Here is a 12,500-nt window from a genome sequence, read left to right as displayed (position 1 = left end):
CCTGTAATAGTACAGTAGTCCACACACACACACACACATGTGCATTCAGTTAAGTTGGAATATGATTGTAATACAAACAGTTTGTCAGGTACATGCAACACAGATTACAGTGTTGACATCTGTCTGCTTGAGAAAATACCATGTTCTGCAATAAAATTATGAACAGACTGAAAACTTAATTTTATTAGATAAAACATGTTGACTAGGTTTTACTTTGCAGTTGAAAAAAGGTAATAAAGGCCGGCTAGGTGGCGCAGTGGGCAAGGCGCTCGCCACCAATGCAGGAGATGCTGGGTTCGAGCCCAGCTCTCGGCGTTGCTACCAGCTTGGCTGGTTGTTCATACTAATACAATTGGCAGTATTAGGGGTGGGAAGCTGGTGGGTGGGGATCGGACGTTGTGGACAGCGACTCCTACAGGTCGATTGGTGCCTGCGCAGTAGAATCAGGAAGCGACAGGGGCGGCGTGTCCCTCCCACGCAGACCCCCGATGCTGAGAGATCGCGATGTGCAGGTGAAAAGATGCGACGGCTGCCTCCTCGAGTACCAGAGGGGACAACGTGATTTTTTAATTTTTTTTTGACTTGCCAATGCGCAAGTAAATGCACTGTCACCTACACCTACCCGCGACCCCACTTTGGGTCGCGACCCGTAGTTTGAGAACCGCTGATCTAGAGTGACGTAAAAGTCACATGAAAGTCTCATGACTTGTCGCATTGCAAAAAAATATGACCTGTATCTAAATTTAGGACCACATTGTGAAAGTGGCCCAAATCACACTTGAGAAGATCAGATTCCATGTGATTTGTGCCGTTCACACTGGTGTCACGTGAGCAAAATAATCTGATTTGAGCCACTTTCGCTCGCAGTGTGAATGTGTCCTGAGGGCCCTTTCTCACTCACGTTTGGGGATCGAATCACCGCCCCGGAGCACGGGGGGGAGTGTTCTCACTCACCCCTTTTGTGATGCGAAACGGCGCTGATTCGTTTTACCCCCCGCTGAACGGGATCAGTTGGATTAGGTGGTCTCGGAATCGGGCCGTGCGGGTGCGGGGGGCGTGACACACACGACGTCGTTACTGTCATGCTTGCTTGAATTTTGGGCAGATAACACCAGACAGCAACATGAAGCCACGTTACAAACGCACAGCACTTCCCTGGCTCGCATTAGGCCTGGCAATTTTTGTTTGCCATGCTATTTTCTATACATTAGTTTCTTGTTTGAATGCATTTATTTCTATTAGACCAGTGGTGCCCAACCATGGTCGACCAGTAGATCAATGACATGTAATATAATTGCCACGCACGATGGGATAATGTTAGCTGCTGGACAGGCTAAGCTAACTAGCTCTGTGTCCCAAATAGCTGCAGCTACCATGTGTTGTCAAGTTATTGTTATAAGGACCCCAGTCCAAGCTACAACAGTCTGCATTCCCTTAACAATTGTTTGTATTGAGCCGTATTGTATTGTACCCATTATGCAATATGTTAAATAAAGTTTACATCCATTCATTCTGCTAGCATTAACGATTGGTTGAGCACTGCCACTGGCTAACATGAGCTAGCGTTAGCTATCATACCCTGTTAGCTCAAAGCTCCTCTTTCAACTTAACAAGCATTAAACAAAATGGCCCAGTCATCTATTCACCTTTGTGTAATACACACAGCGTTGTCTCTAATGTTATCTAACTACTGATATCTCCCGATATCATCAGCTTGGTGCTGGCTAACTAGCGTGAGCTAACATTAGCTTCTAGCCACAATGCTATACGTTATAATGGCATATTCCATTGACGTTAGCATGCAGCTAACAATGTAGCTACCGATCTTTTTTTAGACTAAACTATCCGCTCTTGGTGGTCACTTGTGTTGATGTTAGTTTTGTTTCATCAACAAATGACAGGCAGAACACACAGTGAATGTATCCGTTTTGTTTATTGCACTTTTATTAGACTTTGCTGAAAAAGAAGTGCTGCAATGGGTAAACAGGCAAAGATGGTGGCGCCCGGCCCCGCCTTGTTGACTTTCTTTGCAGGAAACGTGACAGGAACGTGACATCATCGCCTACGGCAAGCGTAAACGCTCAAAAGGCAAACCGTAAACAGAACCCGGAACGAAACAAGACTGCAGTGTGTACGCAAACTAGAGGGGGGAGAGGGGGGGGGGGAGTTCGCATCAGATCTCGGAACGGGCCAGAACGGAACGGAATAGAAACGAATAGGGGTGAGTGAGAAAGGGCCCTTAGAGTTAGTCGTGTAGCGGTTAGGGAATGAATATAAGTCAATGCAATGTCCTCAGATGTCTTCTAATTCCAACGTGTAGGCTATGCGTCTGTGTGTGTGTGTTTGTGCGTGTGTGTGTGTGCGAATGCGTGTGTGTGTGTGTGAGATGTACAATTATGCAGGACTCATATATCTGACATATAGAATTACACGCTCCGCTGTCTCGCTCTCTTCTCAGTCGATTCCTAAATCACGCTGCAAAGGACTCTGGCATCGGGTACAGTGTGTAAATACCTGCAACAGTGTCTTTTCCTGTCACAGGTCTCTCTTCTGACGTGTGTCTTTCAATCGTGTGTGTCCATCCATTTCAGACATGCACAGTACACCATGAAAGAGCAGTATGCTATTATTACCCCCCCCCCCACACACACACACACACACACACACACACACACACACACACACACACACACACAAATGCCACACATACAAACACACACTCACATATACACCAACGCTATCTCCTCTGCCCAGTGTCTGATAACTATTCAATATTCTGATAAACCTGGAATAGAAATGACGTGTGCTTGTGAAGCAGTGGAACAATGTTTGTTTTTGGTAAATCATATCCTGAGCACGCCGCGTGGCCTGTTGAAACCTGGGCCGTACACTAGCTAGTATTAGTGTTTTTGTTGTCCCTTTAGTTCCTGCTTAATCTTTTTTTAGTGCCTTGCTCAAGGGCACCCCCAACAGGGATGGACACATTGGCTGTTGGTGGGGATCAATAAACCTACGACCCTCCGGTTACCGGATGGTAGGGCCGTGTGTAATGTGCGTTGGCGAGTCGCAATGACGCAGTTTTTGCACTAATCCTCCCGTATTGATGCACAGCGGCACGTGATCGGTTGGAAGGTTTAGCAACAAGTCGGTCTCTCTCCCGCTCCTCCTCCTGTGTCAGCTGAGCTGCGTCCAGGGCCTAAAAGAAAAAATGGTTTGTTTTCGGTTGCCGACCGACCCTGCCGATTTAGGTGCGACTTAATTTATTGTATGAGTTTAAAAATATATATATATATTTAAAAAAAAATATATTATTATAATTTTTTTTTACAATAAAGTTTCATAAAAATCTTAGTCAAACCTTTAGTATTATGGATATTAAACATACTGGCAGAGTACATGCATCCATGTTGTTGTGAATATTTTAATTAAATAAAGAAATTCCCTATCCATAGTCGCCGTGGGAAAGAATAAAATAAAAAATTAAATCAAATAAATTCCCTACCTACCCATGGCCTTAACTGACAACCAACAGGAAACAAACAATATTTTCTTTTATGCCCAGTGTTGTAGTCGAGTCACTAAATCTCGAGTCCGAGTCTAGTCTCGAGTCCCCCAGTGTTCGAGTCCGAGTCCGAGTCACCAAAGAAGAGTCCGAGTCGAGTCCCCATTACCCTAGTCCGAGTCATCAAGGTTGAGTCCACTCCACTCTGGCAGTCAAAGAGCTGACTTACAAATAAAACAGGGTCTACATTAAACATAAATGACACAGCGGTCACCGTTTCAAAGGGAGTTTATTTACTGTGTGACACACTAGCCAAACAAATGCACTGACTAGCCATCAATATCTTATGCCAAATGATTAGGGCCTATTACAAATAAATAACTGTATTTATCAATTCACAAGTCTTGAGTCCTCGTCTGCACCTTCCGATGCTAGAGTCCAAGTCTGAGTCATCAGTGCTCAAGTCCAAGTCTGAGTCATCAGTGCTCAAGTCCAAGTCCGAGTCATCAGTGCTCAAGTCCAAGTCATCAGTGCTCAAGTCCCAGTCATCAGTGCTCAAGTCCAAGTCCAAGTCATCAGTGCTCAAGTCCAAGTCATCAGTGCTCAAGTCCAAGTCTGAGTCATCAGTGCTCAAGTCCAAGTCTGAGTCATCAGTGCTCAAGTCCAAGTCCCAGTCATCAGTGCTCAAGTCCAAGTCCGAGTCATCAGTGCTCAAGTCCAAGTCCGAGTCATCAGTGCTCAAGTCCGAGTCATCAGTGCTCAAGTCCAAGTCCCAGTCATCAGTGCTCAAGTCCGAGTCATCAGTGCTCAAGTCCAAGTCCGAGTCATCAGTGCTCAAGTCCCAGTCATCAGTGCTCAAGTCCAAGTCCGAGTCATCAGTGCTCAAGTCCAAGTCCGAGTCATCAGTGCTCAAGTCCAAGTCCCAGTCATCAGTGCTCAAGTCCAAGTCCGAGTCATCAGTGCTCAAGTCCCAGTCATCAGTGCTCAAGTCCCAGTCATCAGTGCTCAAGTCCAAGTCTGAGTCATCAGTGCTCAAGTCCAAGTCCGAGTCATCAGTGCTCAAGTCCAAGTCCGAGTCATCAGTGCTCAAGTCCCAGTCATCAGTGCTCAAGTCCAAGTCTGAGTCATCAGTGCTCAAGTCCAAGTCCGAGTCATCAGTGCTCAAGACCGAGTCATCAGTGCTCAAGTCCAAGTCCCAGTCATCAGTGCTCAAGTCCAAGTCCGAGTCATCAGTGCTCAAGTCCAAGTCCGAGTCATCAGTGCTCAAGTCCAAGTCATCAGTGCTCAAGTCCAGTCGAGTCATGAGTCATGAAAATCAGCCCACTCTTTAGTCGCTTAGAACAATAGCGTGTTAGCTAACCATTACATTTACATTTACATTTAGTCATTTAGCTGACGCTTTTATCCAAAGCGACTTACAAGTTCTGTACGACAAGCCATCAGGAAGAGCACAACTCTATCAGCTGAGTAACAATGTTCATCAAAGTGTTGAGTGCTACAGTGTAGGTTAGTTTATTAGGACAAGTGCATGACAGTATGGTTAGTTAGGGTTAGATTTTTTTTTTTTTTTTTTTTTTTTTATTCAGATAATGGTTGAAGAAGTGAGTCTTTAGTCGACGGCGAAAGATTGGACGTGTTTCGGCTGTCCTAACTGGGGTGGGTAGTTCATTCCACCATCAAGCTAACTATCAGCTTGTTAGCTAACAAAGCTAGCGTAGTTGCTGTGACAGTCTTTTAGGTCAAACAGACCTACCGTTGTGGCTCTTTAGCTAAGACTTCTCCAGGAGAAGTCGGTAGTGTGATAGTAAAGGGTCAACCTTCTGTGGCGTGGCAGTGAAAGGGTTAACCTGGATTGGTCCAGTAAACAGAGCGTGCAGGAAAGGCAGCATGGTAGAAAGAAGGCTATAGGGTATCACACAAGGCTGTCAATCAAAGTCATCGAGGCGGGACTAATACAATGAGCTATCCATAGAATTAGGCTACCAATGGTTTCAGCCTCACCTCTGTACTGTACTTGTACCACCAAGGTATGACGACCAGTCTGACGATGCTATATTTTGTTGAGAATTCTCCCTGTAGTAGTAGCTGTGAATGGTTTAATTCATTTTCCTTGCTCCGCTGATGCAAGAATGTATTTGCCTGTGATTATTTTAAATGCATACCGTATTACTCCAGTGAAATTAATAAATCCATGTGATAACGCTTCGCATGAATCCATAAAAAAAGTATCACAAGCTGCCCTAAAGGACGGTATCTCTAACCACCAAGCTGCCCTAAAGGACGGTATCTCTAACCACCAAGCTGCCCTAAAGGACGGTATCTCTAACCACCAAGCTGCCTTAAAGGACGGTATCTCTAACCACCAAGCTGCCCTAAAGGACGGTATCTCTAACCACCAAGCTGCCTTAAAGGACGGTATCTCTAACCACCAAGCTGCCTTAAAGGACGGTATCTCTAACCACCAAGCTGCCCTAAAGGACGGTATCTATAACCACCAAGCTGCCTCCTTAAAGGATGGTATCTCTAACCACCAAGCTGCCTTAAAGGACGGTATCTCTAACCACCAAGCTGCCCTAAAGGACGGTATCTCTAACCACCAAGCTGCCTCCTTAAAGGACGGTATCTCTAACCACCAAGCTGCCCTAAAGGATGGTATCTCTAACCACCAAGCTACCCTAAAGGACGGTATCTCTAACCACCAAGCTGCCCTAAAGGACGGTATCTCTAACCACCAAGCTACCCTAAAGGACGGTATCTCTAACCACCAAGCTGCCTTAAAGGATGGTATCTCTAACCACCAAGCTACCCTAAAGGACGGTATCTCTAACCACCAAGCTGCCCTAAAGGACGGTATCTCTAACCACCAAGCTGCCCTAAAGGACGGTATCTCTAACCACCAAGCTGCCCTAAAGGACGGTATCTCTAACCACCAAGCTGCCCTAAAGGACGGTATCTCTAACCACCAAGCTGCCCTAAAGGACGGTATCTCTAACCACCAAGCTGCCTCCTTAAAGGACGGTATCTCTAACCACCAAGCTGCCCTAAAGGACGGTATCTCTAACCACCAAGCTGCCCTAAAGGACGGTATCTCTAACCACCAAGCTACCCTAAAGGACGGTATCTATAACCACCAAGCTGCCCTAAAGGACGGTATCTCTAACCACCAAGCTGCCTTAAAGGACGGTATCTCTAACCACCAAGCTGCCTTAAAGGACGGTATCCAATATTTAATTTTAACTTCCAGTTTTCAGACGGTGTCTTGGTTGTAGTCCATGGATGTAGTTTTTTTTTTTTTGTAGTCCATGGTTTATGGTTATAGTTAGGGATGCTCGATATTGGCTTTTTTACCGATACCGATATACCGATATTGTCCAACTCTTAATTTCCGATACCGATATCAACCGATATCAACCGATACCGATATATGCAGGGTCCCCCCCCCCCTCAGAAAAGGGAATCATTTCAGGTAATTAACATTACATATCTCTTGTTGTGGAATTAACACAACATTATGCATACTTTTGACAATAAATAAAATCTGAATTTGTTCTTACTTGCTTGCCTGGGTAAATAAAGGTTATAGAAATGTAAAAAAAGAAAAAGAAAAAAATTGAAAACCGATACCGATATTTTCCGATATCACATTTGAATGCCGATATCGGCCGATAATATCGGACATCCCTAGTTATAGTTAAAGGTTTGAGTTGCAGATTGGAATCTGTGGATATAGTTGCTGGTTGTAGTTGGCTTCCTATACAGAAACGGAACCAGCTTTCCTTTGAGTAGGAATAGAGTTGAAGCAGTTTTCTTATCAGTCCTGGACTATGGTGATGTAATTTATAGGCATGCTTGGACTCTGTATATCACTCTGCCCTCAGATTAATCACTAATGATGATAGATACGACACCCATGACTGTGTCCTTTTATGAGAATGGTTGGTCTGTGGTCTGTCATAGTCATAGTGTCATAGTGTGGATTAGGGCTGAACGATTAATCGGTTTTAAATGGCATTTTTTTTTTTTTTTTTTTTTTTTTTTTTTTACCAGGAAGTCCCATTGAGATACAAGATCTCCTTTGCAAGGCCAGATGCAAGCCGCATTTTACAATAAACCTCTGTGGGGCTGCTTACATTTTTGTTTATTATAATCGCAAATTTAATCGCAATATCTGTCCGAAAAATCGCAATTACATTATTTCCCAAAATCGTGCAGCCCTAGTGTGGATATAGTTGTTGGTTGTAGTCTGTGGATATAGTTTGTTATTGTAGTCTGTGGTTATAGTTGTTGGTTGTAGTCTGTAGGTGTAGCCTAGTTGTTGGTTGCAGTACATGCAGGGAACAAACTTAACTTTTTGACTTACCAGCCATTTGGCTGGTAGATTTTAAAAACTACCAGCCATCCAGATGTTTTACCAGCCAAAAATTATAAATAGCTTTTTAGTATATCGCCATGTGTTATTATTACTATATAATACTCTAATTACCGCACAGTGCGCACAAAAAAAAAAAAAAGTTTGAATGCATTTTTTTTTTATTATTAGTCTACTCTTATAGCCTGCCTCTAGTCTAATGGCGCTTTTCCACTGCATAGTACCTACTCGACTCGACCCGCTTTAGGCACCTGGTACTTCGTTCCTTTTCCACTGCAGCCAGGTACTACTACTCCGTTTGTCTCCGTGTGGGGAATGGGGATGCAGGCGGGGCCGCCGCCGCTCGCTGAAAGCTCCGTGGGCATAGATGTCCGAGGGCTTGCAGCAAGCCAGAGTTTAACACAGTTTCAATCAATCAATCAATAACAACATTAACCAGACTCTCGTTGCGTCTATTCTGCCAACGCTAACGTTACCTCTCATTGTGTATTCTACCAAGCAAACCCGGGTTTAACGTTACCTCTCTATATCGGCTGACTGTAGTATTAGGCTAATAACAACAACAAACTTAACACATCAGCGATCTTGTTGTGACACTAAACTCTCCGCTCGGTGGTAAATTGGGTTGATGTCGGTTTTGTTTCATCAATAAATAAGGCAGAATACACAGTGAATCCATTCTTTTTTGTTTATTGCACTTGGTTCTGTCGCAAACAAATCCTGAATGAAATGCATCCTTAGCGAGGCAGTAAAGATGGCGGCGCGGCGTTCTGTTTTCGTTCAGAGGCTACAAAGTGTGACGTGTCGAGTAGGGGGTATCTGCAGAGCCGCAGAGCCAGGCTGGACCAATAGGGTCGCTTGGAACCGAGTAGGGTATATCTGCAGAGCCGCAAGCCAACTTTATTATTATGATAAAAAACAGCGGTGACGCGGTATTCAGCCTAACTCTGCGGTGAGCGTGATGCAACAGCGATCGCGGCAGCTCTAGCCGACGCATGCAGTGGATTTTGTTGGCCGCCAGATGGCGCCCAGGCCTTAATTTATGACGGCCAAACATTAAATCTACAAGCCTGTGGCGGTGGGCGTGTGACTAATTTGTACCCTGAGTACATGTTTTGAGTTGTAGGTTGTAGTTGTTGGTTGTAGTCCATGGTTGCAGTTGTGGATTAGTCTGTTGTTGAAGTTGTTTGTTGTAGTCCTTGGCTGTAATTCTAGGTTGTTTTCTGTGGGTGTAGTTGTTGATTGTAATCCAAGATTGTGGCTGTTGGTTGTAGTTCATGGTCGTACCTGCTGTATTAGCCAATACATTAAATTTTTCACAACTGTCCCAGTACCGCCCCCCAAATTAAGAGTATCATTCATCCCAAACTGAAGAACTGTCCCCCAAGTCCAAAACTGTAGCTGTATATATAGGGCTGTCAAAATTAATGCTTTCATTTTGGAGATTAATTTAAATTATTTAAAGCATTAAAATAAATTAATCTAGATTAATCTATTCAGTGAAAAATCTTCAATCTTAGCGCCGCGGATATAAGAAAGAGGTCTAGCTGAGTCAATGTTGATGGTTTTGTTGAACATTTGTATTTCACAGGAGAGAAACTGTATTCAAAGAAAGCTATTAGTCTTTGAATCTAAGGCCATGTCCAGACTAAGACGATTTTGGTCGTTTTAGGCAAAGTATTTGATCGTTTGCATCGTTCTGCCAGACTGAACTGCGTTCTGGCAGCCTGAAGACGGTACTTTTTGATACCAGGTCCCAGAGTGCGCAACTCTGAAGATGCCTGGAGACGTCCCCCCGTTGCGCCACCATATTTACAAGCGATATGTCTTCTCCTGAACCGATGACGCGTTGGCCCACCTCTCCCTTACCTCCGCATGCGCAAACTCTCCAATCACTGTCAACAACAGATTGACATCTCCCTTAACACTTTGAATGCCCATCACGAGAATTCTCGGGTTATCAGCCCGCGGGTTGAATGCCCATCACGAGAATTATCTGATATTTTTTTTATTAGCGATCCGAATTCATATTTCATCAACCTAGTCTACCGTTGGTAATCCTGCCCCGCCAGGCGCTCAGATGTGAAAAAAGCGCCCCCTATCGTCTCCCAGATGGTAATGCACCATTTTGGATTGGACTCAATGAAAATGCATGAGAAAAAAAAACTCCGGAATCCACATTTTACTTCTCACGCATGTAACCGGAGCCGATCAGCTTCATTCTGGACCCTCAGCACAGCGTGTAATATGTGTTTTACAGTATACGCGTGGGATCAATAAAAGGATCGTTTTTTGGAATGGCGATCAGGAATTGGAATAATCCATTTGGATACCATCTGATCTCAGGTAAGGAATCTATTTTACCAGTCTTAGGATAATCAGACCCGTTTTCACGGAGATATAAGCTTTTCCCCTATAATGTGATATGGCTGTTTGACTGTAAGAGCAATCAGGAACTGAGAGAATCGATTTTCAGCGTGCGGCACCAGCGTGCACACGTACACATATACTATCGATAATCTAGCGTTTATTTGAAAACTATTCATAAATAGGCCGAAAAATGACAACGTTCCAGAATATTACAGTACAGGGTGATTATCATGGAATCTTTGTTTTTTCCGTGAAAACGAGGGCTTTTCAAAATGCTATAAAACGGAAATTAACCGATAAAAAAACAATCCGCTTCGACAATGTTGACTGGAAATGAGTCATTGATAATGCGACGGGCAGATTAGACACAAATTTTAAACATAGATTAGGCGATATTAATGCTAACATTGAAGTGGATGGTGGGCATTCAAGCACTAAATGTGCGCCCCCTGCTGGGCACTGAAAGTGTTAACAGTGTTACAGAACTTGATCGGGCTTTTACAGCTAAATGCACTTTTTCTGAAAACCCAAGTAGTAGCCAAGCATACTGTTCCATAGCATACCCCTTCAGTTGATCATGACAAATCATCTCTTACCGTGACGTGACGATTAAAAAGCCTCCATAATTTAGTAAATAGTATTCCCATGGCATGGTGCTGGGCCACAGGCGGCGATATAGGCGAGGCTGCAGAGGCAGCTGCCTTAGGGCCCGCGGGGGGTCTGGGGGGAGGGGGGACCGGGCCCAGGCCCGGGACTGAATGGAGTTGCCGTTCGCGTGTGGGACTGGATCGAACGGCAACTGGTAACTGCAACTGGGACTGGTGCGTTTGTTTTGACTGTAGGCTCCTCCCGTTTTGCCAGTACTGTGGTACGAGTACAACTGATAGCGTGTGGTTTAGGAACAGGGCGTTTTACACAAATCCAGCGCTCCCTTTCTTGGCTGTGACGTAGCCACGTAAGTTTCACAAGCAGCGCGGAGGTATGCCGCGTTCACGTTACGTGGGAAGAATCGGAAGAACCAGCTTCCGACTGGGAAAAACCATTCACGTCAGCCTCCTAGTGGTAATTCCTACTAGGACATATGGGATTTTTTATAGACCCCGATATCTCCCACTTCGCGTCACGAATTGCGGAAGTATGGATGTGGGCGTTTTCATCGAGTCAATGCGTGAAGGCTTCCTAGTTGTAGCAACGAGATGTCCTCTGGTTCTTCCGCTTCTTCCCACGTGACGTGAACGCGGCATCAACAACAAAGATGGCGTCGGGAGGAAAAAGATCGCTTGCTAGGGCAACAAGCTATAACACATATGATCCATCATAATAAGTCACCTGAAAACATCACCACCGCTACGATGATGTATTAAAATCCGACGACGCCGAGCAGCTAAAGGGGACATTTACTGAGGACCAGCACAAAGTGTGGGCATATTATGATTTAACAAGTCTTATCTGTCCAGGACGATGACAACATTATTGCAGGTAAGCTAACTACTAACGGTATCACGCTAGCTTGGATGCTAACTAACGTAATGTCATGGTGAATGAATGAAAACTTTAGTTAACAGATTGCAGAATGGGTACAATACAGTACAGCTCAATACATACAATTGTTAAGGGGATGCAGACCAGAGAAAGACTTTCGTCTTGTTTACATCAGGGTCCCCCATTTTCAATTCATCATAACATAATGACATACAGATAGACAGTACTGCTACATCTATACATGACATACCAGATTTGCAAATACAGTACTGTTTGTGATACGAAAAGAGTCCAGAAAAGAGAGTATATACATTTGACGTATTATTATTGTATTGTGATATGTTTTGTTTCATGTTGGAAAAAAAATAAAAACATTTTTTTTTAATAATAATACAATAAATATCGGTGTGGGGGGGGGGCCCGAGCTGTCAATCTCGCCTCAGGGCCCGTGGGGCATTCCAACCGCCACTGTGCTGGGCTGTAGCCAGCTAGCGTTGATGCTATCCAATGCTAACAACATTAGCAAAATAGCTAACCAACTGAGGTAAACGTTAAATACAGACAATGTTTGCTACAATTACAGTGGTATCCTGAGGTAACGTTAGATACAGACAACGTTTGCTAGTCGAAAGGACTGGACACACACATGGACAAGTTAAACATCAATTAATTTATTACAATACAGGTAGTTTGAGCTGCCTCCGACCGCACCACGGGGCTATTATATTATATACAGCTTTGAGCTCTCTCTCTCTCCTGCCGATTAAAATCCACAGC

Source organism: Notolepis coatsorum (genome assembly GCF_963971535.1).
Source record: "Notolepis coatsorum genome assembly, chromosome: 1".
In the NCBI taxonomy this organism is placed as follows: Eukaryota; Metazoa; Chordata; class Actinopteri; order Aulopiformes; family Paralepididae; genus Notolepis; species Notolepis coatsorum.
The sequence above is the reverse complement of the archived record's forward strand: the minus strand, read 5'-3'. Positions refer to the sequence as shown.